The sequence below is a fragment of the Mus musculus genome, chromosome 3 (genome assembly GCF_000001635.26).
Source record: "Mus musculus strain C57BL/6J chromosome 3, GRCm38.p6 C57BL/6J".
Taxonomy (NCBI): Eukaryota; Metazoa; Chordata; class Mammalia; order Rodentia; family Muridae; genus Mus; species Mus musculus.
The window spans coordinates 119,627,505-119,650,353 of record NC_000069.6 but is presented as its reverse complement, the minus strand read 5'-3'; the positions used below and the strand labels follow the sequence as shown (position 1 = coordinate 119,650,353).

At 39.9% G+C, this 22,849-nt stretch overlaps 1 non-coding gene across 1 annotated transcript; it reads left to right on the top strand.

Moving 5' to 3' along the window:
* The first annotated feature begins 11,479 nt into the window (after positions 1-11,479).
* Positions 11,480-11,610, top strand: Gm23432. The gene has a single exon (XR_003954817.1). It is a non-coding gene; the product is annotated as a small nucleolar RNA SNORA17 (small nucleolar RNA).
* The last annotated feature ends 11,239 nt before the right edge of the window (positions 11,611-22,849 follow it).

The window sequence follows — 22,849 nt, the reverse complement described above, 5'->3', positions numbered from 1 at the left end:
CTTTTATTCTTGAGAACAGTTTTTGCTATCCTAGGTTTTTGTTATTCCAGATGAATTTGCAGATTGCCCTTTCTAATTCCTTGAAAAATTGAGTTGGAATTTTGATGGAGATTGCATTGAATCTGTAGATTGCTTTTGGCAAGATAACCATTTTTACTATATTGATCCTGCCAATCCATGAGCATGGGAGATCTTTCCATCTCCTGAGATCTTCTTTAATTTCTTTCTTCAGAGACTTGAAGTTCTTATCATACAGATCTTTCACTTCCTTAGTCAGAGTCATGCCAAGGTATTTTATATTATTTGTGACTATTGAGAAGGCTGTTGTTTCCCTAATTTCTTTCTCAGCCTATTTATCCTTTGTGTACAGAAAGGCCATCGACTTGTTTGAGTTACTTTTATATCCAGCTACTTCATTGAAGCTCTTATCAGGTTTAGGAGTTCTCTGGTGGAATTTTTAGGGCCACTTATATATACAATCATATCATCTGCAAAAAGTGATATTTTGACTTCTTCCTTTCCCCTGGATCTCTTTTTGTTGAATTGCTCTGGCTAGGACTTCAAGTACAATGTTGAATAGGTAGGGAGAAAGTGGGCAGCCTTTTCTAGTCCCTGATTTTAGTGGGATTGCTTCCATCTTCTCACCATTTACTTTGATGTTGGCTACTGGTTTGCTGTAGATTGCTTTTATCATGTTTAGGTATGGGCCTTGAATTCCTATTCTTTTCAAGACTTTTATCAGGAATGGGTGTTGGATTTTGTCAAATGCTTTCTCCGAATCTAATGAGATGATCATGTGGTTTTTGTCTTTGAGTTTGTTTATATAATGGATTATGTTGATGGATTTCTGTATATTAAACCATCCCTGCATCCCTGGAATGAATCCTACTAGGTCAGGTTGGATGATTGTTTTGATGTGTTCTTGGATTTGGTTAGCAAGGATTTTATTGAGTATTTTTGCATCTATATTCATAAGGGAAATTTGTCTGAAGTTCTCTATCTTTGTTGGATCTTTCTGTGGTTTAGGTATCAGAGTAATTGTGGCTTCATAGAATGAATTGGGTAGAGTACCTTCTGCTTCTATTTTGTGGAACATTTTGTGAATAACTGGAATTAGGTCTTCTTTGAAGGTCTCATTAAACTCTTCACTAAACCCATCTGTTCCTGGCATTTTTGGGTGGGAGACTATTAATGACTGCTTCTATTTCTTTAGGGGATATAGGACTGTTTAGATCATTAACCTGATCCTGATTTAAATTTGGTACCTGGTATCTGCCTAGAAATTTGTCCATTTCATCCCGGTTCCCCAGGTTTGTTGAGTATAGCTTTTTGTAGAAGGATCTGATGGTGTTTTAGATTTCTTCATGATCTGTTGTTATGTCTCCCTTTTCATTTCTGATTTTCTTAATTAGGATGCTTTCCCTGTGCCCTCTAGTGAGTCTGGCTAAGGGTTCATTTAAGTTGTTGATTTTCTCAAAGAACCAGCTCCTAGTTTGGTTGATTCTTTGAATAGTTCTTCTTGTTTACACTTGGTTGATTTCCCTGAGTTTGATTATTTACTGCCTTCTACTCCTCTTGGGTGAATTTGCTTCCCTTTTTTCCAGAGATTTTATGTGTGTTGTAAAGCTGCTCGTGTGTGCTCTCTCTAGTTTGTTTTTGGAGGCACTCAGAGCTATGAGTTTTCCTCTTAGAACTGCTTTCATTGTGTCCCATAAGTTTGGGTATGTTGTGGCTTCGTTTTCATTAAACTCTAAAAAGTCTTTAATTTCTTTCTTTATTCCTTCCTTGACCAAGGTACCATTGAGAATAGTGTTGTTCAGTTTCTATGTGGATACTGGGTTTCTTTTATTTATGTTGTTATTGAAGATCAGCCTTAGTCCATGGTGATCTGATAGGATGCATGGGACAATTTCAATATTTTTGTATTTGTTGAGGCTTGTTTTGTGACCAATTATATGGTCAATTTTGGAGAAGGTACCATGAGGTGCTGAGAAGTTTGTATATCCTTTTGTTTTAGGATAAAATGTTGTCTAGATATCTGTTAAATCCATTTATTTCATCACTTGTGTTAGTTTCACTGTGTCCCTGTTTAGTTTCTGGTTCCATGATCTGTCCATTGATGAAAGTGGTGTTTTGAAGTCTCCCACTATCATTCTGTGAGGTGCATTTGTGCTTTACTAAAGTCTCTTCAATGAATGTGGCTGCCCTTGCCTTTGGAGTATAGATATTCAGACTTGAGAGTTCCTCTAGGAAGATTTTACCTTTGATGAGTATGAAGTGCCCCTCCTTGTCTTTTTTTGATAACTTTGCGTTGGAAGTCGATTTTATTCGATATTAGAATGGCTACTCCAGCTTCTTTCTTCAGACCATTTGCTTGGAAAATTGTTTTCCAGCCTTTCATTCTGAGGTAGTGTCTGTCTTTTTCCCTGCGATGGGTTACCTGTAAACAGCAACATGTTGGGTCCTGTTTGTGTAGCCAGTCTGTTAGTCTATGTCTTTTTATTGGGGAGTTGAGTCCATTGATATTAAGGAAAATTAATTGTTGCTTCCTATTATTTTTGTTGTTAGTGTTGGAAATCTGTTCTTGTGGCTGTCTTCTTTTAGGTTTGTTGAAATATTACTTTCTTGCTTTTTCTAAGATGTGGTTTTCGTCCTTGTATTGGTTTTTTTCTGTTATTATCCTTTGAAGGGCTGGATTCGTGGAAAGATAATGTGTGAATTTGGTTTTGTTGTGGAATACTTTGGTTTCTACATCTATGGTAATTGAAAGTTTCGCTGCGTATAGTAGCCTGGGCTGGCATTTGTGTTCTTTTAGTGTCTGTATAACATCTGTTCCATATCTTCTGGCTTTCTTAGTCTCTGGTGAAAAATCTGGTGTAATTCTGTTAGGCCTGCCTTTATATGTTACTTGACCTTTTCCCCTTACTGCTTTTAGTATTCTATCTTTATTTAGTGCATTTGTTGTTCTGATTATTATGTGTCGGGTGGAATTTCTTTTCTGGTCCAGTCTGTTTGGAGTTCTTAGGCTTCTTGTATGTTCATGGGCATCTCTTTCTTTAGTTTTGGGAAATTTTCTTCTATAATTTTGTTGAAGATATTTGCCAGCCCTTTAAGTTGAAAATCTTCATTCTCATCTACTCCTATTATCCGTAGGTTTGGTCTTCTCAGTGTGTCCTGGATTTCCTTGATGTTTTGAGTTAGGATCTTTTTGCTTTTTGCATTTTCTTTAATTGTTGTGCTGATCTTCTCTATGGAATCTTCTGTACCTGAGATTCTCTCTTCCATCTCTTGTATTCTGTTGCTGATGCTCACATCTATGGTTCCAGATTTCTTTCCTAGGGTTTCTATCTCCAGCGTTGCCTCACTTTGGGTTTTCTTTATTGTGTCTACTTCCCTTTTTAGGTTTAGTGTGGTTTTGTTCATTTCCATCACCTGTTTGGATGTGTTTTCCTGTTTTTCTTTAAGGACTTCTACCTGTTTGGTTTTGTTTTCCTGTTTTTCTTTAAGGACTTGTAACTCTTTAGCTGTGTTCTCCTGTATTTCTTTAAGTGAGTTATTAACGTCCTTCTTGTTTTCCTCTACCATCATCATGAGATTTGCTTTTAAATCTGTGTCTAGCTTTTTGGGTGTGTTGGGGTCCCCAGGACTGTCTGAGATGGGAGTGCTGGGTTCTGATGTTGGTGAGTGGTCTTGGTTTCTGTTAGTAAGATTCTTATGTTTGCCTTTTGCCCTCTGGTAATCTCTGGGAGTTAGTTGTTATAGTTGTCTCTGGTTAGATCTTGTTCCTTTCGTGATTCTGTTAGCCTCTATCAGCAGACCTGGGAGACTAGCTCTCTCCTGAGTTTCAGTGGTCAGAGCACTCTCTGTAGGCAAGCTCTTCTCTTGCAGGGAAGGTGGACAGATATCTGGCATTCGGACCTGCCTCCTGGCAGAAGATGAAGACCCAAAACAGGGCTTGTCCCAGAATCTGTGTAGCTTCTGTAGTCCACACTCTCACCCATGTAGACTAGTCTCAGAGGAATCCGGGAACCAAGATGGATCCCCCAGATGCTGTGGCAAAGCCCTCCTCAGCGGGGCGGACACCTCTCCTCTGGCAGAGAAGATGTCTGGATGTCTGGAGCCTGAAACTTGGTCTGCCTCAGAAGCTCTGTGGCTTCCACCTGTCCCAGAAGCTGTTAGCTTCTGTAGTCCACATTCTCACCTGTGCAGACTAGTCTCAGCAGAATCCTGGAGCCAAGATGGCTCCCCCAGATGCTCTAAAGATGGATTTAAACATAACTATTACTAGTATCCTCATAGAATTATGGGAAAAATATAGACACAATGAAAATAAACATGGGAGGTTTTTAAACCAGGAAAAGTCAGAGCTGAAGCAAGCAAGCAATCAAACAAAACTGCAAAACATCACCCCACCTCCCCCAAACATACTTTTCCTTGTTAACAAAAACAAAATTTACTGAATGAGCTTGTCAGAAACTTCAGTATTGTAGACTTCAGCTAGAACATAAAGACATAATGATATAAAGTGAAGTATCTACAGGGGGATAAACATCACTGAAAAGGTTTGAACAGAGCTTAGAGACTTCTGGCATAAAATCAAGGTATTGACAAGGGAAGCAGCATTCCAGAAATAGCTGGGTGCCTGCAAAAACCAGTGAATGACCCCCAACGCTGATGACTATGACGAAAACCATTTTCATAGACTCAAGAGGTTCCAGCAAGTCTCAAACACAATAATTACAAAGAAGCACACAGCAAGACATTGCTGTAAGATTATAAAAAGTTAGTAGTGCACATATCCATTAAAACAGAAAAATATTGCGTATTCCAATATTACTTCGCAGATTTTATTAAAAATAATGAAAACCAGAAGGCAATGAAGATCTTTAATAAAGTTCTGATAGAAAAAAAAACCTAGCCATTAAGGAGTCTACCTACAGTAAACACAGTTATCATAAATGAAGGTGAAAAGTGTCTCACATACAATCTCAAAACTGGGTATGGTTGTTCATGGCAATAATCCTAGCGCTTGCAAGGATGAGCTAGTCGGTCAACAGTTCAAGTCAGCCTGTGCTCTAAAGTGAGTTCAAGGCCAGCCTAAGTAACCTGAGAGACTGTTTAAAAAAAACATCCAAAATTATCTATATACTTATTATATCACATAAAATAATTACTATGTTATATAAATATGTTTATGTAATTATCAATAAACATCAATAAATATATTGATGGATATATAATTGTGCAGATTGAAAATTCTATCTTCTATCTATCTATCTATCTATCTATCTATCTATCTAAATACATTATAAATTTTAATTTCCCAGGCATGGTGGTGCTTGCCTATAATTTAGGTTCAGGTAAGAGAATCACTACAAAGAGAAGCCAGCCAGGTTGGATGCAAATTATTTAAGTTGGCATGCTAGGTTTCTGAAATGGAATTTGGAGTTCTAGACCTGTGGGATGTTTGAGAAAAGAAAAATTACTTCTGTTTTCTTGTTAATTAAAACACTAACTGACCAGGTAGAGCAAGACTAATTGCATGGTGTGCATTTGTAGCATGTGCAAAAGCAAAATTCATGACCCTGGTACACAGACCTCGAGCTCATGCATCACAGCGCTGTTAGCCGAGGCCACAGCTGCCTTGGCAGTCCAATTCAGCACATAGTTCCCATTACTTAGGAACTGAGTTCATCTTTTACCTAAGAAAAATGAAAGCCTGCTCCCTACAAAACTTCAGCACAGGTGTTCAAGGATGCGTCTTTTTTTTTAAACATTTCTTTATTCTTGAGGATTTTGTATAGGTATACAATGAAATCTGATAATATCTGTGCTATATTGCCTCCACCTGTGCCTCCCCTCAGATCCCCCAACATGTCTTCTACCTAAATCCATGCCTTTTTTCTTGCTAACCCACTAAGTCAAGTTAGTAATGCCCATATGTGCATGGAAGTAGGGCCATGCAATGGAACATGGAAACCTTACCAGTGATCACATCCTCCAAAATAAATTATAAATAAATCTCCCTTCCCCAATAACTATCAATTGCCAGTAGCTTCTCTGTAAGTGGGTTGGCTTGGAGATAGTTTCCCCCACATATGCTGGAATTTTGGCTGGCTGCAAGTCTTGGGTAGGTAACTAGAGCTACTGTAATTTCATGAGTGTGATCATCATGTCCAGAAGATAGCCTTTGCCAGCTTTCCTTCCCACTCTTGGGCTCTTACACCCTTTCTACCCCCTCTTCCTTGATGATCCCTGAGCCTTGGTGGTGGTCTTGGTGGGGTTGCTAGAGGTGGTTTATTTAGGGCTGAGCACTCTGACTCTTTATTCTTGGCACCTTGACAAACTATGCTTCTCTCCATTAACTGCTGCCTACAGTAAAAAGAAGCCAAGGTAGTAGCAGCATGAGGAAACTAACTGTTTAATGATTGTGTTTGAGGTCTGCTCTTTAGTGGGGGGAATTTCATGCCTGGAAGTGTAACCTTAGTCAAAATCTTTGGAGGCCATAGACCCTAGGCTAGAACCTGCTGTTGTTATTTTGCTAAATAGTCATGCTGTCAAATTACCTTCTAAATCTTTATGTTTAACCATAGACACGAACTTCTGTCAACCTTGGCCAAATGCCTTCTTCATTCATCAGACATGCTCATCATAGCCATACATTGGAGATGAGCATATAAATGATGAATGATAAATTTTGCTATATCCCTTTGGCATTTTTTTAGCTGTTTAATTGGGTTCTTATATCTACCACATATGAGCCTTCTTCCACCCTAGTCTCCTATAACCTCTCAACAGTAAGTAGCAAAGAAGGAAGTTTAGAGAAGAAAGACTGTGTCGAGCTCTTTAGACTATTTCCTGCTGGTTAGAAGCATTTCCGTTTCTTGGGGGAAAGTCTAGTCTGCGTCTTCAGACTATCCGATTTCTTTTTCTTGTTTCTTTGTTCATGACCAGTTGATAAACCACAAGAACTGGAACCATCAGAAGTCTGGGCAACAGCAGGGAGAGCAGCAGCTGCCCAGGTCCTCTCAGGGATCTCCCATTTATACTCCTCCCAGAGTCCCTACAATTAAACTCTCTGTGACTGGCAAAGACCATGCCTTCCCCTAGAGTACAAAATAACCATAGTTAATGGACTGGGCACCAACTGAAGCAGCCTCATATCTAACACCTGGAATTAAAACAAAAACATATTTATATAACATAACTGGGTTATTCAAGATGCTAAGATTGTTATTACAATATTTATAAATTGAAATGCCATGGTATTTGGGGTCAATAAAGTGAACTATTAACACATATAAAAGATGGGAGAATCCCCAAAATACGATTTTGAGTGAATGAAGTAAGCCAGACACAGAAGTAAGAACACTATAATTTCAGGGTTTTTTTCCAGATACTGGAATGAGTATGTATGTGTGTTTGCATGTGTGTGCTTGCTTATGAACATGTGCACTCATACATGTATGTGATGGTGTGTATGTATGAACAATGTACAGGGTTAGTCCTAGCTTTCCACTTTGCTTTGAGACAGGGTCTCTTCACTGCTGCATGCAAGGATGACTCTTCTGAGAGCTCTTGTAGACTCCCTTGTCTCTGCCTCACATCTCCCCAGAGGATTGCACCAGGATAACAAACACTAATGCGCATGGCTCTGAGTGGGTTTTGTGGGTTCAAGCTCAGTCTGTCCATCTTAGGAAGCAAGTGCTTTACTCACTGAGCCATCTCTCCACCCCCAATTAATGTTGGCTAAATGTTGGTCAGTGTTACACCTGGTCACAGTTCATAGATTAATTACAAAGGAGCCATGGAAGAATCTTTGGAGTGATGGCAGTATTATACAGTTTGACTACTGTAAACATAAATGCGTACATACACTTGTCAAACCCATCAAATTACTGTTTCAAGACCTTTTGCTTAAGAATGGATATAAGACTTATAAAACTATAAGGTTAAAATGTATTCTGTGCATTCTTCTTGTAGCATGTGAATTATGACCAACAAAGTCATCTAAGAAGAAAACTAATAAGAGAATAGAAAAATGGGACATTTCCATTTATTGAACAAAAATTTTCAACCAACTGACATTATAAAATAATTGATAAAAAGGTTTATATCCAGCCTAAATGAAAAATATTGTTTTTTAAAGTACTCACATTTTTATTAATAAATTTAATCTCTACAGTGACTTACTCAGATCTGGTTAAATACCTTTTCTTTTCAATTGATTATGGTTTTCTGACTTCGAAAAGATATTAAGAATTTCTCAAGGACAGGATTGATATCTTATTGATCTTTGTTTTTGTTTTTGGCCTTTTTTTCGGTTTGGAGATGAGACCCTATGTGCAGTAAATGCTCAATAAAAAATTATCGAATATATTAGTTGAACATTGACCAACATAGTTGACCAAGGCGGTGTTATTAACGAGACTGTCTATTTCCCTGCCTCTTTCCAGGTTCGTATCTTGCTCCCTGTAAGAATGAAGAGTATAGTCAGTGAGGGGTAGGTAAGTGAGGAGAACGTTATACATAGGCAGTAGAAATTCAAGTAGGCAAATAGAAGGTCACTATGTGAGAGTGCCAAGGGAAACTGAACTCAGGGTAGAGCCAGATGTCAACCCAGAGGCTAACATTACCTGCAGGGCTCTGAGTTCTTGATAGGTCTTGGAATGGTAAATGAGAGTTAGGCTCCATTAGCAACCAGTAATGGGACCCAAGCCCAGTGCATTGACAGCTTCAGCTGCTGGCAAGGTGGTAGAGCAACGTGAGTTCTCCCACTCCTTCTTAGTTGGAATGGGATTTGGTACAGCCACGTGGAGGACAGCTTGGCAGTTTCTTACTGAAGGAAAGATAGACCTATCCTGAGATCCAGCAAGAATGTTCCTTTAGAGAAAGCTGCACAGGTTGGGTCATATGGATATGTGAAGTATCTGAACCCTACTTTTTATTTTGCTTTGTAGCTAAAATGCCTGTAAAAATTATGTCTTTAACAAAAGTCATGACAAACATGAGACAGTTAAAGGACAATTAGTAACCTGAAAAATTATATATAATATTATAGATTATTAAATGTTAATTATTATATTACATAATAAAATTATAAATACATATATAATTGTCCATCTTTATTGAAGAAAAAATAATCAATGTATTAAAATGGAGATGATCACTATATCAACATATAATACATCAAAGCATTGCATACATAGATAAACATCAGCTATAAACATGTGCATATACATGTTCATACCTTCACAAAATAAACCCAAATACATTCTAGGTGATACTTAATAGTCGTAGAATCATAAGCCAATTAAAAATTTGCTAAATAGTTAAAACAACGAGGAAACATATGTCACAATCATATTCACCACTTCCTCTTCTGGAAAAGAGAGTTACATATAAGATTATCAGAGACATCATGTGGAATAATTTTAGGTGCTCTTGGCAGTATTGTTTATTCCCTAAGATTCTGCCTCCCTCCCAGACTGCCCAGGTGGTTTTCCCTTGTATCCTATTCTCCACAGCTCCATCCTTATTAGAACACCAGGGGTAATTTGTAAGGGTGTTTGTCTGTCTGAATTCTCGGTTAAGTTTAGTCTGTGATGAGGCTCGCAGGCATTGCATTTGGTCCTGGCTTTAGCTTGGGTGACATTCCCAGTCAGTTTCAATCAATCACAAGCCACTATCCTCTAAGCTTTGGGTTTTTCCAGATGCTTCAACCCTCTTGAAGCCTCTCCATTCACTTTAGAAACTCCATTAAATTTGTTAAAAGCCAATTCGAGGGATCTCTGCATCTCTAACCATTCTTCCCCAAATCTGTTTACCAAGCTAATTTGTTTGCTTACTTTGAGGATCAGACCCACTTGCATGGGATTAATCTCCACTATTTGGGACCTGTTCATCCACAATACATGTTGTTCTGTGGTTAATGGCCCTTGTCTCGGGGCAGGGATGAAGAAAAAAATGCATTGAAAAGAAGCAGATGGAGCTTGTTTTTGCCTAATTTCCCTTTGTCATTTCCCCAGCCACTGTGGTGAAAACTCTAAGTTTAGCTGGAGAACAAGCTAGCTTCTGATTGCTGACCATCTCCCTCTTTCCCATCTGCAGGGCACGCTGGGCAAGAATGGCTCAATTTGGCTGCTTTTCTCCCCCTTGAGCCTAAAAGTACATTTTCAAGAGTAAATGTTTTGTAGACAGTTTGAAATAAAAGAGTGGAGTAGGACATTTGGATTGGAAAATAACATTGGAGTCTACTCTCAGTGATGGGTTAGAAGAGATCTTGAGTATACTTAAACCCTTAGTGAAAGTGTTGGTGAAATAAAGCAGGCAAATAAATATGTATCATATGTACTAAAAGCCAATGCATACTGGCTTTAATCTCCGTATCTATTATAACAACCATGGGGATATGCCCAGTCATAGAGCAGGGTCCTAGGGTTGGTCCTCAGCTTGGGGAAGAAGGACTATAAAAGGAGGAGAGAATAAAGATTACTTTAGAGAAGGGGAAGTGTTAAGCTAGCTTTTCATTGCTGTGATGAAATAACTGAGAAAACTCAACTTAAAAGAGAAAATGTTGAGTGTAGCTCTTGAGTTGGGAAGTTTTGGTCTATTGCAGCTTGGGTATATCGTTTCCAGGCCTGTGTTGAAACAGAACATTGTGTTGGAGTGGCTTGGTGGGGGGTGGGGCATAGAAAAGTTGCTTACCTCATGACAGCTAGGGAGGAGAAAAGGAGAAGAGGAGGGAGAGAAGGAGGAGAGAGAGTGAAGGGGAAAGAGACAAGTGGGGGTGGGGGTTGGTGGGGAACAGAGAAACTTGAACAAAATATGCCTGCCAAAGCAATGCACTCCATAGTGACTTATTTTCCTCTATCTAGGCCTCACCAACTAATGTATCTACTACTTCCAATAGCTCATTAAATTATGAATCCATAATACATTGATTTATTAATGGGACTCATGTCCTCACAATCTAGTAACCTGCTACAGTGCCCCAAGTCTACTGAATTGTAGAACAAGCTCCCAGCTCAGGGATTTCCAGGTGGCCCGGAATTGTAGTGACAGAGAGGTGGAATGGCCAAGGGTTCTCCCAAGGATTACTTTTCTATCTCATGCTAGTCAAGGACAGTGTGTTAGTGCACAGGGACCCATTCTGTTTCTGCTCATACTTGCTGGTCCACATTCTTTGAATATCCATCCACAGGTTCCTTCTCTTTTCAAACACCAGCTGCAACCTTCCATCTTGCCCTCTCATTCCCCTGCATTCTCACCTTGCCGTTTCATTCCACAGTCTCAATTCCTGATGCTCTGCTGCCCAGCTTCTCAACTGTTGGTTGAGACTCACAGTGGAGTTGCCAAGGAGTTACAGTAATTAAAGGTTTCTGGACACAGAACAACCTAAAATTAATTCAAAATGAATTTTAAAATATAGCATTGGATTGGATTGTGCGAGGATACTTGATTTTAAAACTTACTGCCTCCTGCCCCTAGAGGCATTGCAGGTGTGGCTGCTGTGTCGCATGTCCATCAGTAGGTGGCAGAGTAGGTGAAGAGAGGCTATGTCTACACTTTGACCCATGAACACCTGAATAATTAGTAGAGTTTAACACTCGTGGAAAAAAGGGAGACTGAGCACACATCCAATACAGTGCCAGAGAGGCCCTGATAGCTTTCAGGATAGGAGACCAGAAGAACCCTACCTGAGACTGCTGACCCTGGGCAGGAGCGAGACTGAGACAGGGGCTACTCTGGTAGACTGGGTGAGGATCAAGCCACTAGACTGGTGCCATGGAGCTGGGAGAGGGATCTAGCCTGAGATGACCAGGTCTGGGAGGGGTGCAGACTCCATGCTCTAGGTGAGCCTCCTGGCCCCATAATGTATAGGCAGGGCATAGCATTCTTGAGACCAATCCTGAAATGACCCCAGACACTCAGAGACCACTGATGCCACTAAGAGAATCAAGAAACTGATAGAGAAGAGAAAGAGAAAGAGGAAGAGGAAGAGGAAGAGGAAGAGGAAGAGGAAGAGGAAGAGAAAGAGAGGGATGTAGATATAATGAAGAGAGGTGGAACTGGAGAATCAAGGGTAGTGAGGAACAGCCTGATGTGAATAGCTGGTGATGCCACCTGGAACCAAAGTAGAGTCCAGATCAGTGCTACCACTGGAGGCCATGTCTGGGTCTGTGGCCTGCAGCAGTAGGAGTCTGTTACCACCAAAAGCCAGGTGGATGTCCCTGTTCTGGGTTGCCATCCTTGGTCAGGTGATGTCCGAGGGCATGCAGAATGGTATCCACCCCTTACCTGGGCATCTTGGGAGAGCTGGGCCTGGAGGCATGAGAGTGGAGAGCTGACCCCAGCCCTAGACAGCTGCAGTACTTGGGAGAGCAGCCCCAACATGTTTCAAGAGTTGCTGTTGAACTGGGTCCCTAAGGATGCCAGCATGGGAGAGCTGACCCTACTTGTTGTCTCCTGTGTGGCGTTATGAATGAGGGAGAGATACCCTCTTCCCCTCTTCCCACTTACTAGCTGCTACAGGCAGGAGACCTGTCCTTGGGGTCATGAGAGCAAAAGAACTGGCCCTGAATCTTGCCTGGGAAGAAGGATAGAGCTGGCCCTGGTTAAGGGGAACACTGGTGAGCAGGCTCTTAAGGTGGGCAAGCCAGAAAGCCAGTAGGCTGACCAGCTCAGGCCCAGATCGAGGGCTTTGAATTAGTCCACTCCAGCATCTACCCCATCAATGAACTGCTGGAGTGCATGAAGGGTCTGGTCTTACAGGTCCAAAACTGTAGGATCTCCATGACATAGGGCAACAACATGATAATCTAGAGGAGTCCCAGTGATTGTCCAGTGTTGATAGAGTAGCTGAAGGTGGAGGCCTCATACCACTCTGAAGAGTCATTGCAATGAACATTTCGAGCAAAGAAGTGTGGACAACAGGGTATACTGTGGAACACACTGTTAGTACTACAGTTTCCACAATGAGAATTTTTTTTTCTTTCTTGAGGGGGAGGTTGCAAGGGTGGAGGGCAGGTGTGAGGGGAGATGAGTGGAATTGGGAAATTCACAAAGAATCAATAAAATGTTAAAAAAATTTACTGCTTAACTTTCTGACTTGAATCTCCCCCCCCCCCCACACAAATAATAATAATGTGTAAATAGATTTGGCTTAGGGTTAGGGCAGAATTTCTATCACTTTCTCAATGCTCCTGAACATACTTCTGCCATGTTTGAACTATGTATTAATATTGAAATGGCATTTTAAACTTTGGCAACTATAAAAACAAAATATTGACCAACTCAAAAAGAGTTGAAGGTAATTTCCATCCTGCAATATCAAATGTTCATTCAAGATTGTGTTCTTTTTGTTAATTTTTTAAAATTACATTTATTTATTTATTAAAGTGGTATTTTGAGTGCACCACACAAGTGCATGGAGTTCAGAGGACAGCTTTCAGGAGTTGGTTTTCTCTTTCCACCACGTGGGGTCTGAGGATTGAACTTGAGTTGCCAGTCTTTTCACCAAGCACCTTTGCCTACTGTGCAAGTCCAAGACTGGATTTTTATGTAAAAATAAAACAGCCCATACAACTCAGGAGTATACACATTTGTTTTTGTCTGTGTATTCCAAACATTTGTTTTAAACTGAAACTTAAAATGATTTATTACCAGTAAATGTTTGATTTGAGTTTCTGCTTTATAAACCTACATAAGCAGGATTATGTGAAAAATTCTTGAATGAAAAGGGGAAGTGAGGGGAACATGTTTGAGATGTCCTGCACTAACATGTGAGGGCAGGCTGGACCATCAGTAGAGTGAGGCAATTGTGGAGACTATCCAGCAAAGCAAAGGTGGAAGAGCCACTCTTCGGGATGCTCAAATAGATAGACTGATTCTTTTCATAGCCGTCTATCATCTTCATGACAATGGCCTCCTGAGATGCCACTGGGAAAAGAAAAGGCCTTTATTTTTTTTCAGAGAGAGATTTTTAAAACAAAAGTTCTGAATTTCACCATCATATGAAGTGGTGTTTTACTCAAGTTCAATACAATTCCTGAAATGAACTTCAGATTTCAATTACTGTCCTTCCTCATCTACAGCATCCGAGGATGTGCCAAGACAGAAACTTTGGTTTGAGAATACATAACTGCAATTAAAGCACCACACAGAGATCCCCAAAGGAGGCTTTAATAACCCAAGCAGATTCTCTTTTTGCAAACAACATGGACATTGGGGATTTAAACTCTGTTCAAGCACCTTTCCAATTATAATTTGAATCGAACAAAAGCACTAGTCAATAGATTTGTTTTTCTTCCTTGGGGATCTAAGAAGTCCACAACAGGAAATATGTTTGGGGAAAGGAGTCCAAGGAATTTATCTACAGAAAAAAATTAATCATATCTATTATGATGATTTGATCTTGGGGGTGAAGAGAGCCTTTGAAATAAGCTGCTTATTCAACACACCAGAGTCCAGACATCCTTTGTTCCACCTCCCTAGGGATGTTTTGATGTGATTTATGCTACTTTCTTGCGTTTGTTATTTTGTGACTCAGTGCCAATGACGGGGGAGCTGAATTTGTTCCCTCTATTCTTTCTCACACCCTGGATTGATTCATACAATTCAAGGCAGCATGTGAAAGAGGTTTCATTAATTTTAGACAGGTCATGGACTGGAGAAACAGATAGAGCGCTAATTGAAAATACCAGGTTGTATGCTGCCTCCTTCTTAATTCCCTAGGCTAAAAGCTTGTGGGGTGTCTCTATTACAAAAGATCATGTGCATCTGGTATGTGGCCCTTTTCAAGCTAGCTTTAGATTACTGCATAGTTGACACAGTATATTGAAGCTTGAATTGGACAAAATTATGATAAGGTGTTTGATTGTGTGAATGTGTGGATGTTTCATTTCTCTGCCACAATCTCGTGTAGGTTACACAGGTTGAAATTCTGAGGGTAATATAGATAACAAAATGTCATGGTCTATTTCACAATCCCCTTGTAAAGTTTCATAAGGAAAGAGGTCTCAGAGTCTCCCCTTTATAGAATTATGTGCTTTATTGCTCGGGTATAAGGTTTCATAAAGTAGTAATTCTTGACCAAGTGGCTGTCATATCAAAATTAGGTCTTAATAAGCCATCCTGAAAACATAAGAGTGTATATGGTGAGTTTAACTTTATTTATTTTTTATTTTTATTGGTCTGTGTGTGCATGTGTGCATGTGATTGTGTGTGTAATTGTGTGTATTTGTATGTGTATGTCTGTGTCTATGTGCATTGTGTAATTGTGAATATATGTATGTATATGTGTGCATGTGTGTATGTGAATACATAATTTTGTGTATGTGTATGTGTGTATATATGTATATTATGTGTATATATATGTGTATTGTGCTGTGTGCATGTGTATATGTGAGTGTATATGTGAGTGAGTACATTTTTGTGTATGTGTGTATGATGTGTGTATGTATGTTTGTCTGCATGTGTATGAATGTGTGTATATCTGTGTGTTTATATGTGTGTATGCATATGTGTATGCCTGTGTAATTGTGTGTGTATGTGTATATGTATGTGTATGATATGTTTGTCTGTGTATGTATATCTGTGTGTATGTATATGTGTGTTAAGGAGGAGGATTGCAATCCCATTGGAGGAACAACATAGGTTGGCCTGACCTCTCTAGCTCTCCCAGAGACTAGATCATCAACCAGGGAGTGTACCTAGAGGGGTCCATGGCTCCAGATACATATGTATTAGCAGATGGCCTTACCTGACAGCATTGGGAGGGGAGGCCCTCAGTCATGGGGAGGTTTGATGCTCCAGAGTAGGGGGATGCTGAAACTGTTGGGCAGAAGAGTGTGGGTGTTGAGGAGTGCTCTCATACAAGCAAAGGGGAGAGGGGAGGGCAGTTGTGGGATGGCGGGGTGGCAGAGGGGTAAACAAGAAGTGAGATAACATGGGATGGGGGGTTAGAGGAGGGGATAGCTGGTAAGTGGAATATCATTTGAGATGTAAATGAGTGGAATGATTAATGATGATGATGACAATTTTCACAGTCTTCCTTGGAGGAAGCACACCCCCAGAAAGCTATACTTCATTTCCCACCTCCCTTCTTCCTGTCTGCTGTGAGGTGAACAGCTGAGGTCACCATTCTCTTCTGCTATGGGGTCTCAACTGGCATAGAAACAAAGGAGCCAGCCTTTATGGGCTGAAGCGTCTGAGAGTGTAAGCTAGACTAAGTTTCACCTTCTTTAAATGGTTCTTATTGTCTATTTGCCATAGTAATTAAATGCATGTATTTAAACATATAATTAAATAATAATATATTATGGTATTATAAAAATATACATAATTTAATAATAATTTAATTATTACTAAATATAAATTTTATATATTTGTATAAATGTATATTATTTACATAAAATTTAAATAACTCCAGATTTCTAAATTTATATATATATTATATATAAATATATATGGCAATAAAGCTGTATTGTCAGCTCCATTGTGTACCTGACAGGCAGTTAGTATCCAGAATCCATGAGATCCTACAATTTAAATCAAAAGAAAACTTAAAACAGACAGAAAGTGTGACTGGGCATTTCTCCAAGATGACATACGCATGGGCTGATAGTTACATGGGAAGTGTTCAGCCTCATTCTTCACTGGGAAAGCACACATCCACATAGAACAAGATAACACTCACACATGCTGTGATAACTGTCATCAGATATGTAGGGACAATAACAAGTGTGGGCAAGGAGGTGACCAAATTTGACCCTTTCACACCAGTGATGGCAACGTAAAATGATACAAGAGCTGGTACAGAAAACAGAGTATTTATTGCTTGAATTACGTATAGAGTCACAAACGATCTAGCCATCTCATGTCTGATTACTTATCCCAAACTATCGATAAGAGGACCTTATCATTGCATGGTTGTAGGATGACCACTGCTGCCATTGAAGAATCATTCACAGTAACAACAGATGGAAATACTTAATGCCTGTCATTAGGTGAATGGGAAAAGAAATAGAGCATGTATACATAATGGAATATTCAGACTTAATAAAGAGAAAATGTCATCATTTACTACAATGTAAATGAACTTGGAGGAAATTATGCCAAGTGAAACATTCCAGAAATAGAAGGGTAAACACTTTTCTTCACTATCTATCTAAAGTATCGGAAGTAATTAAATACATAGAAGCCAAATGTGGCATGCTGGTTGCCATGGTGAGTTTTATGTAATGAGTGTAGTGTTTCCATTATGCAAGATAAAAAGTTCTAGAGGTCTACTATACAGAAACAAACAAACAAACAAACAAACACAACCCTAAAACAGCTATAGGACTGGAGAAATGGCTCAGTTGGCAAAGTGTTTGCCAGGGGAATGTAAGGATCTAAGTTTGAATCCCCAGGAAAATATTGAGCACAGTAGGACATGTGTGTAAGCACTTTGCTCTTTCCGTGAGCTGGGCAGTAGGCATTGGAGACAGGAGAGTCTCCACAAGCTCTCAGGCCAGTCCATCTGGCATACCAGTGAGAAACAAAACACTGTCGCAAGCAAGGTCAAAGGTGAGGACCACCACCTGGAGTAGTCCTCTGACCTTGTGCTGTGACATGGGTACATTCACACACACACACACACACACACACACACACACACACACACACACACACACATACACTCTCTCACATACATAGTTTTGTGCTATATGTACATTTAAAAGTTTAACAAAGATGATGCAATATTTATTTATTTATTTGTTTGTTTATTATTTTTTGCAACTTTTTTTAACAACCAAAGGAAAATTTTGTGTCTTTAGATATTGCTGATTAAATAAAATTTTGGGATTTTTAGAATGTTTAGAAATGCTCAATGGGTGTTTGAAAATATTGTATACTATTCCTTTAAACTAACCAATAAATATTATCACTGAATAAATGGTATAATTATATATTATTTTAACCATCTCTGTCATAACGTTCTTTATGTGCGTGTGTGGGGTCCTGAGTGTTTGCTTGTGCACAGCATGCAGGCAAGTGCATGAGAAGGTCAGAAGAGCACGTCAGATTCTGGGGAGCTGGAGTCACAGGCTGTGAGCTACCCTGTGAATTCTGGGACCCAAACTCAGGTGCTGAGTCATCTCTCCTGACCCTGTGTCATTGTTTTAGCAAGTGGGTCTTCTGTAGATTGACACTGACTTATGAAACCACATATATCTCTCAATTTCTCCTTCAAATATCAAACAACTTCCCATTGCATTTATATGTCTTTATATATCTCTCTTATGTAATATTTTGTTTTGACCTTAGCATCTCCTTTATGGTTTGAGCATCTGACTAATACAACTTCAATAATTTTCATTTTTTCAGCTTTCTCTTTATTAGTAGCATATAACCTACTTATATTTATTGTCAAGCTTAATGCCTTTTTCTCTTCTCTTCTCTTCTCTTCTCTTCTCTTCTCTTCTCTTCTCTTCTCTTCTCTTCTCTTCTCTTCTCTTCTCTTCTCTTCTCTTCTCTTCTCTTCCCTTCCCTTCCCTTCCCTTCCCTTCCCTTCCCTTCCCTTCCCTTCCCTTCCCTTCCCTTCCCTTCCCTTCCCTTCCCTTCCCTTCCCTTCCCTTCCCTTCCTTTTTCTTTCTTTCTTTCTTTCTTTCTTTCTTTCTTTCTTTCTTTCTTTCTTTCTTTCTTTCTTTCTTTCTTTCTTTCTTTCTTGGATATTTTCTTTATTTACATTTCAAATATTTTTCCCTTTCCAGGTCTCCCCTTCGGAACCCCCCATCCCTTCCACTTTCCCTCTGCCTCTATGAGGGTGCTCCCCCACCCATCCACCCACTCCTCCTGCACTGGCATTCTCCTACACTGGGGCATCGAACACCCTCAGGCCCAAGGGTCTCTCCTCCCACTGATGTCCAACAGTGCTTTACCTTTGCAACTTTAATTTATTTGTCTTCCTAGTTCTTCTCTTATGTCTTTAATGTTTCCTTTATTTCTATTTTCTTTAACGGTGTGACATGTATATGTCCTGCATTAAACTCTATTTGCTTTCAGTTTGCCAGCAAAATACATCCAATTCCCAATCATCATTTGTTAAACTCGAGCATCAGGTGGAAATGCTGACCTCCAGTTTACTCAGGAATTGCAGCTTTTCTTTGTCCCTGGATCAATGTTATCTTTGAAGGTGGAATAGTTATTATGTATGTTTGTGTATTTTTGCCCATGTAATTACTTAATTACTGTAAATGTATTTGCAGAAGTTGTATTAGTTGTGTGTGTTGTATGCATCTATATCTATATATCTATATATCTATATCTATGTCTATATCTATATTCATAGTTTGAGCAGAGGGAAGAGAAGGGTATTGGGATGCCTTCCTCTAGATCATTGTCTTCCTTATTCCTCTGAGACAGGGTCTTTCACTGAACCTGGAGTCAGCCCACAGTTTCATCTGGACTGGCTGTTCAGTGCTACTGGGATCCACCTGTCTCTGTTTCTTCAGCTTTGTGGTTCTGGGTGCAAGCTGCTATGTCCAGCTTTTCAGTGGGTTCTGGGGATCTGAACTCCAGTCCTCAGGCTTGCAAAGACAGCACTCTTACCCACTGAGCCATCTCCCCAGCCCTGCATTCATTGATTTAAGTGCTTCAGCCTTCCCATTCTTGCTCCCTGGACTTTGATGCTCTCTTTGTAATTCTTTCTAAATGGATTTTGATGTAGTACACGTTGTCACCAACATCCTGGTTCCTCCTGTTCAGGCATTAGTGTGGTAGGAAACATTGGAAGCTAGCCCGATATTTTCCTTAATTAGACTCTTTGACAGTCATATTATCTGTTTCTCCACTATCGCTGGCAGCTCGGATGTGCCCAGATGTGTCCCTCCAATGGCCAGTCACGCCTGGAACATGCTGAACTCTTGGAGTTTATACACAAAGAATGTTTTGATCTCTGAAAATAATTCTTTGAACACGTCCTTGATTACTCTATTTGACGATGTTGGTGACAGTTATTCCAGTGCTGGCAACAAGTATATTATATGATTGATGTGCAGCATCTAACACAATCAAAACAGGAGACAGTCTTATCCTTCTCTTAAAGATAAATGCAGTAATGTTTAAGATGTTAATTCACTCCCCTTCTCCCCCAGCTGGTAAACAGTTCTCAGGTACAAATGCCCCAGTCAGTACTCAGGGAATGCTTTAAATATCCCCTGAAGGGCTCTAAATTCCTGATGTTTCCTCTCGGTCTACTCTGTACATGGGAACACAGCAGTTCATCCTACACCAGGTATTTTCATATTCACACTGAACTCTGCTCCTCTTGTAGGATTCTAGGTACACATACTGAGTTGGACCATTGTCTCAACTATTTGATTTTCATTCTCTATCAACTATTTTTCTTTTAAAGATGTGCTTATTTTATACATATTCATATTTAAAACGCTGTATGTATGTATGTCCACAGCATGACTTCCTGAAGAGGCCAGAAGAGGTTGTTGGATGGATCTCCTTGGAGCAGGAGTTACATTATGATGCTTAATGGGGACTAGGAACTAAGTCTGGGTCCTTTGCAGGAGCAACCAAGTGTTCCTATCTGCTGAGCCATCTCCCTAGCTTCTTAATTTTGTTTTTTTTTTTATTACCTAAAGTTTAAGAATTTTGAGCTGTATTTCAGAACTCATTTAAATCCTTTCAAAATTTATTCACTTTTTTTTCTATTTAAAATAATTTTATTGGTTTATCCTGCGCTGGGGGCAGGGTTCTGCCACAGCACATTTGTGAAGGTCAGAGTAGCCCCTGGGTTCTCTCCTACCATGTGGGTTTCAGGAACCAAACTCAGGTCTTCAGGGTTGGTGACAAATAGTTCCATTAGAGGAGCCATCCTGTCAGGCCTCTTTTATTTCCAGTTTTTCTTTGATTTTGACCTCACTGTAGTTTTAATGGTTTTGGTATTGGTGCCACCGACGTTGTCATCTTCCTGACCACACTGAAGGATGCTTTAAAATACTCTCATCTGTTCTGAACTTTCAATGCCCATCTTCCCATTTTTCCCAGGTTGCTTCCTTTCTCCTTGAGAAGAGGCTCCTTTAAGCCTCTTGTTGACTGGTTGACATGACTCATGGGGTTTAACCTTCCATATCTCCTCTTGGCAAAGCCTTCCTCTCAAGACTCAGACCCTGAAGACAGAGCATAGGCCCTTACTTTCAGTTTCTAGAACCCATTCTATGTCAAGTGAATGTGTCCAGTGGGATGCAGTATTGCTCTAAGTGGTTTCTCCACTTTGCCAGTGAGATGAGGAATTCTGCTCTGGTTTTGGGCAATTTTAGAATAGGGAGATCCTGTCCTTTTCCCCCCTGCATCCCAGCATCTCACAGCACACAGCTTTCTCAGGAGCCCATGCCTCCTAAGATGCTGTTTCCCATAGACTGTCCTCATTCTTTATGACCATGTTTGTTGACTTCATTTATGTGAATTATTAAAAAGCGGCAGGCTCATGGAAATCTATAGAGAATAATTATTTTGGTCAGCCAGGTTTCGAAAGACATCCACATGTTCATTAACACAGGCTAATATTATAATTAAAATCAGGGTGCTATTTCCTTCCAATTTTGTAGAAATTTTTGTTACCTACAGTATTCTTGATCAGCTACAAATCTATTTAATCTAAGAAAATTTTATTTTGAAACTCTCTCTCTCTCTCTCTCTCTCTCTCTCTCTCTCTCTCTCTCTCTGTGTGTGTGTGTGTGTGTGTGTGTGTGTGTATGTGTGTGTCTCAGTGCACACCTGGAGGGCAGGGAACAATTTTCAGGAGCTGGTGTTCTCTTTCTACCTTGTGGGTCTCAGGGTTTGATCTCAGATCATCAAGCTTGGTGGCAAACACTTTTATGTACATGCTGTAAGAATATGTCTTGGCATTAAATTTAGTGGAAGACCTCAGAATTTAGATATACATTTTAGAAGCTGTGGCTGGCTTACTACTTCTGTTGCTATGTCTTCCACCCTTCCTCATGCTAGGGATCAAACTCAAGCTTCGGGTAACAGGTAAGTACCACGCCTGCGAATAGCTTGTGTATCCCCGTAGGACTCTTTAGTTACTATTGGTAACTATGCTGTTTTCAGTTGTATTACCTGAAAGCAGAGGTGGGACCTATATTTTATTTGGACTATGGTAGTCAGGATATGTGGGACACTGCTCCACAATTCACTTATGCACAAAACCTGGACAGGCTCCTGTAACATCTGATAAAGGAAATTAGCCCAAAATCTTTAGTGTGGGAGGCAAAGACTGAACACGTTTGGGGCAAGTGCTGTCAGAACGTAGCACCATGAAACCGGTCAGCTAAGTGCACAGCACCTTAAGGATTGGTGACCAGGGAAGGCATGGCAGAGGCTCAGAAATCTGGAGTGAAGAAGAACCTGCTAGGGATGAGAGAATCTCTCAGTAAAGATCTGAAGAAGCAAATACCAAAATCATGTCAGAGTAGAGATATTTTCAATTAGACTCAGCATTTCCTGAGATTCTAATAAACTTGAAATAGCTAATATTGCTCACAAGTTTACTGATGTTCTGAGATTTTATTTTTTTTTCATTTTTGGATACTATGTGAATTAGAGAATCAACACATCCGTTAAACTCTCCCTGACAGGAGCTTGTGTGTCTGCAACATCTGCTAATCTGACCAAAGGCTTTCATCTTACTTCCTGTGTGACACATGTCGTGTCTATGAAATCCATGAATGGAGAGAGGTGACCCGCAGACTTCACACAAGTGAATATTAGAGCAATTCAAGCAAAGGACAGCCTCAAGGAAAGGGAGGATACTAAGGGGAGAGAGAGAGAACACAGAGACACAGAG